This window comes from Monodelphis domestica, chromosome 5 (assembly GCF_027887165.1).
Source record: "Monodelphis domestica isolate mMonDom1 chromosome 5, mMonDom1.pri, whole genome shotgun sequence".
In the NCBI taxonomy this organism is placed as follows: Eukaryota; Metazoa; Chordata; class Mammalia; order Didelphimorphia; family Didelphidae; genus Monodelphis; species Monodelphis domestica.
The window spans coordinates 194,363,509-194,369,265 of record NC_077231.1 but is presented as its reverse complement, the minus strand read 5'-3'; the positions used below and the strand labels follow the sequence as shown (position 1 = coordinate 194,369,265).

At 37.9% G+C, this 5,757-nt stretch overlaps 1 pseudogene; it reads right to left on the bottom strand.

Moving 5' to 3' along the window:
• Positions 1–3,706: 3,706 nt before the first annotated feature.
• LOC100017151 (pre-mRNA-processing factor 6-like) lies at positions 3,707–5,374 on the bottom strand (annotated as a pseudogene).
• Between the last annotated feature and the right edge of the window lie 383 nt (positions 5,375–5,757).

Below are 5,757 nucleotides of genomic sequence, written 5' to 3'. Positions count from 1 at the left end.
CAAAACCTAAAAGGTAAGAGGAGAGAAAGGTGAAGGCTGTCTGCATGACCCAAAGCAAGTGGCTAGCACCGATTGAAGAAATTTCCTTGGAAGGAAACATACAATAAATCAGATATCTAGTAAGGGGGAGGGGGGAAGTGCCAATGACCATGTGCACCATTTTGTGACTCCTGGCAAAGGTTCAGAGCAAGGTGAATCTAGTGAAGCCCCTTCTTTTTCCTTAATAGTTCAAAACTTAGTAATTTTATCAGTAAAGATAGTAAAAGTATGTGATTCTTGAGAAAATTTACAAAACTTTCCACCAAAAAATTTAATTACTGCATTGAACCAATATAGGAAACTTAAGGAGGCAAATTCTCAGATATTTGACATGTTTGGTTGTATTTAGAGGAATAGAAAACGAACCAAAAATAGCTTTTGCTAGAATGCTCTCACCTTCACTAAGAGATAGGGTAAGTTGAAAGCCATAGAAATCCTTTTAGAGTATCCAAATAGTCTATCAAAAGAGGTTTAATGCCTATTGGGAACTTTATTCCCTTAAATTTTACAGCAGAACAATGTCTTATGCTAAATATTAAAATAATAATTTTGCAGCTTCAAAGTCTTGTTAAAAAGATTAGTTCTGGCCTAGCTTAACAATGAAAGGGATAATAAACCTCACTTTTCTCTACTTGTTCATAAATTTAAGTAAAGTTACTCTTTAAAAAAAAGTCAATGACGTTAAATTATAGAAATGCTAATTTGTTTAGGATCATCAAGACATAGTATGGCAAACTGAAATGCCTTGAGTCTAGGAACAGGGAATTAGATTTCTCTCTTTCAGTAGTTGGTATTTGCAAAGATTTCTTATAAAAAGACCATTAAAATGGCCTTAGATTCCAATGGAAAAGTACAATCTTTAGTAAGATTAGGTTGCTAATATATTGGTCCTGATTATAAATTCCAGTTAGAAGAGTTTTCGCCTCTTAGGATACTGCTATTGTTACCTAATGAAGAGGTTTTAAAATCTTATTCAGTTATCCTTCTGCCCATTCTTTTTGTCAGGCATTTAAGGGTTTCACTTGTACTGTCCCCTCTAGATGTTGCCTTCTCCCCATACCAAAGCCAATAACCCTAGGACAGAGAAGCTGGGGCTCAGAGTTCAAAGGATGGAGTCACCCTCACTGATCTTAAATTCCCCAGGCTCTCCAGCAGTTGCTTTGCACTGGTACCCCAGGGTCCAGCTCTCCGTCTTGGGCTGCCACACCTCAGCTAAAAGTGTGCTTTCTACTTCTTTCCCCAGATGCAAAAATCCCTAACTTTGACCCATGTCTTCTTCAACCAAATTCAGCCCTGTGTATCCTGGTGTGATAAAATCAGTTCCACCTCCCATCATTTCCCCACAGCAGTGATTAATTTTTTCCCTAAAAAACAACAAAAGTATATGCAGTAATTGGTTGGTCTCCCTGTCTTTTTCTCAGCTCCCTTAATGCCAGATCCTCCCATTGATTATCTCAGATGTATCCTGTATATAATTCGTTGGTACATCATTGTTTGCATGTGCTCCTTGAGCAGTGTCTTTTGTCTTTGTATTTGTTAGTAGTTGTACTTTGTAGCAGTTCGTACAGAGTTGGCATTTACCACACTTGTTTTGTGGCAGGCTACTGATGTATAAGAAGAACTCTCTTTAGGGGACAAGGAGAAGCTCCCGCTCATACAGAACTACAGGGTGCTGGAGAAGACTGCCCAGAATGGTGAAAAAGTTGGCAACTCCAGTATTCCCTGGTTCTTGTTGACTGACTTGCAAAAGGTGGACTGACAGCATGATAAGACTGAAAGTGAACTGGTTGGGTACGTTCAGCAGCCTGAGGAAGTTCTTCGCTTTTGGGTGACATGCAAAGAAAGTATCCATGCAGTGTATGGAGCTGGTGGCCACACAAGCGACCGGGTCTTTTCTGATGGGAGTAGAGTGACACCCCACACCCAAGAAACTACCTAACCTGGAACCTATCCAACCCAAAGACTGGATATGGTACCTCCTGACATCAGAGCCATGAGAATGAGAAGAGAACTAATGAGAATGGGAACACCCACCAGTGGTTATAAAAATAAAAACCATAATTATCCTATTACTACTCTCAGGAGGAATGTGATTCCCTGCCCTGATAGAATAGGGGGTAAGCAGGCCTCCCCATGCAGGAGATGGGTGTTTGCATGAAAGGTTCAAACAGAAACCTGAGTCGCTGTAGAAATAGCTCCAGAGCACATGATTAAATGGAACCCATGTTGAGAGTGATCTGCAGTTGATTTGCTGCTGATGATTTCCGTAGACTGGGGAAACAAGTGGAATTTTATAGTCAGCTACATTCATCAACAACTCCAGATGGGAACCATTGTCCAAAGATCTGTATCCTCTGATGGGGGAAAAATCAAAACTTCAATAAAGAACACACACACACACACACACACACAAAGAAGAATTGGATCCAGCTTTTAATCATCTAAGACATTTCAACTAAATAAATCTATACTGACAAGTTATTCCAGAATCTTTGAACAAAATACTTGATGGAATGTGCCACTGAGAGAGATAAAAGACCCTATTCCATACTGTGTTTTTTTTTTTCTGGGTTATACATGTATTATCATGTAAAACATATTTCCATATTATTCATTTCTGAAAGTGAATATTCTTATAAAACCAAAACCCCAAAACATTTACCCAAATAAATAAGTGATAAGTCATATGTTTTCATTGCATTCCTACTCCACCAGTTCTTTCTCTAGAGGTAGATAGCATTCTTTGTCAGAAATCCTTCAGAATTGTCTTGGATCATTGCGTTGCTGAGAATAGCTAAATCTATCACAGTTGATCATTGCACAATATTGATTTTAGTGTGTACGATGTTTTCCTGGTTCTCCTTATTTCACTCTGAATCAGTGCACATATGTTTTTCCAGCACTTTCTGGAATCATCCTGTTCATCATTTCTTATAACACAATAGTAGTCCATCCCTTTCATATACTACAATTTGTTCAGCCATTCCCCAATTGAGGGCTGACCCTTTAACTTCCGATTCTTTGCCACCACAAAAAGAGCAGCTATAAATATTTTTGTACAAGTAGGTCCCTTCCCCATTTTTTTTATCCCTTTGGGATACAGACTTAGCAGTGATATTACTGGATCAAAGGGTAAGCATTGTTTTATAGCCCTTTGGGCATAATTCCAAATTACCTTCCAGAATGGTTGGATCAGTTCATGACTCCATCAGCAATGCATTAATGTCCCAATTTTACCACATCCCCTCCAATATTTTTCATTTTCCTTTACTGTCATATTGTCAATTTGATAGATATGAGGTGATACCTCAGAGTTGTTTTAATTTGCATTTCTCTAATCAAGAGGGATTAAGAACAATTTTCATATGATTATTAAAAGGTTTTATTTCTTCATTGGCTTATTCATATCATTTGACTATTTTTCAATTAGGAAATGACCTGAATTCTTATTTTTAAAAATTCTGTTTGTTGTTTCCCTTCTAATCTTGGTTGCATTGGTTTTACAAAAAGTGTTTAATTTAATATATTTAAAAGTATTAATTTTACATCTCTTAATGTTGTTTGGTCATAAATTCTCCTCTTTAGATCTTACAGGTAAATTAGTCTATGTTGCCCTAATTTACTCATTTTAACCTTAACTGATCTATACCTAATTTTTGCCATACTGTTACAGGCTTCCTAGGCTTTTTTTACTCAGCTTCTCCTAATTTTCAATCTCCCCTTTCATCAACCACAGTTTGAGGAAATATTCATAGTGCTTCAAGACTTCTTCACAGAGATGCTGAGCAGCTACCACATTGCCTAGTACCCAACTTGAGCTTCACAGAATTCATGAATAACCTTGCAGTGGGGACAACTGCTGTGAGCTTTGGCCAGCAGCCTTCTCACCTGTTTCTATTCATTGTTCTCTGTCTCAGGTTTCACAGCAATCAACCAGATCTCTTCACTGTTGGGTCTTTTTTGGAAAATCAAGGTCAAGATGTTTCTCATGGCAAGCACATCAATGGACAGCCACTTAGACTTGGCTCCCATAAACCAGGGCACCTCACTGGTAGAACAGTGGGCCACTGCTCTCTGCAGAAGTGATTCCAGGGATTCTTTGGTTCTATAGCTTTTTTCAAAGTAGGCACATGTTCTTCTTGCCAGGGAAAACTTGCAGGGCAAAAGCACAAATCGCTTGGACACTGGTGCATCCTGAGCAACACAACTATCTGCATCCTCTCTCTCTCCAGGCATGTTTTCTATCTTCTTCCTCATTCCCAATGCCAATGACTGCATGCATCACAGCCTATAGGCCACCCACCCAGCTTTATCTCTTTCCTCAGCATTGTGGATCCATTGCTTTCTGTCGATTTCGACAGCATTTTCTCTAAGTGATGTGAGGGCTTTATGAATTATTTTCTCTATCTGAATGCTTTGGTTGTCTGCCTCTAGTTTTGCTGTAGTAATCCAGATGTGCCAATCTGTGGGAATCTTCTCATGTGCTTTTGTTTAAAACCTTGTGGACTTTCCTCATAGGTCTCCAACCTTGCCAAAACAAGGCAAACTCCACACCAGTGGGGCAGTATTCTGCAGTTTGGCTTAGCCTTATTCTAGCATCTTCAGGCTCTTCCAACTCCACAGCTGCCTTCCAAAAATGGACAGTTTGGACACGTTCAAGAGCTTTCCTTAGATCATGTTTCTTTGCTTGGATGTCTGTTCTAGCTCTTCTGCTATGATATAAATCTGGACAGACTGTGGAAGGTAACAGTTTCAGCAACCACAGCCTTGGCTACCCCTTGTAATCGGGGTATTTCTAGCTAAACATCTTCACTCTTGGGACATATTTCTGTTACTTTCATAGTGAAATTTTGGGCTACTTGTGTTTTCCAATTACTTCTTCCAGGCAAACTGAAGTAATCTGTGCTGGAGGATGATGTAAATTTGTCTTTATAATAATGAAAATAAATGTAATATGTGATAATTAAATTCCAGGTCATGTTCCTAGAGCTCTTAACCTGGGACCTGTTTGAAGCATTTCAGCAACGCTAATAGGATGGGTCAGATGAGAAGAAAGTTCACTACTCTGGGAGGAAGGGGTTCCCTTTACACATCTCTCTCACAGACTTCAGAAGTAAACAATTTTTTTAACGTCATTGATTTCTCCTCCATGTGTGAGAATCATAGAATTCAAATCTGTGAGATTACCTTTGGGATCCATCACAGTCTGCCTACTTACTAAATTAGATCCCTGGCTCAATTGCATATCCATCAAGGTTTTCCTGACTTGGCCAGTCCTCCTCATACCCAATTTACCTGTTCTTGATGTCATTAACCCATGTATTATTCCATCTGGATAATTCAGTATTTAAACTAATGGATATCTATTTTTTTTTTCAGGCAGAAGGGTGTTAAACGGCTCTTCGTTATATTTATTATTTGGATGGGGGGTTGCTTAAGCTCTTCTTTAATTTTTTAAAAATTATAAATTTTTCTTTTCTTTATTTTTTAGAATTCCCATTTTTGTGTTTAATTGGAGCTTTTTGTTTGGTTGCTTTTTTACTTTTTTAAATTACATGTCCAATACATTTAATTGATCTCTCTTTTGTTAATAATAATAATAATAATAATAATAGCTAATATTATATAGTACCTTAAGGTTTTCAAAGAATTTTACATATAATATCAATGTATTGAAGAAGTGTTTAGAATATACATTTTTGTCTAAGTATTCCTTCA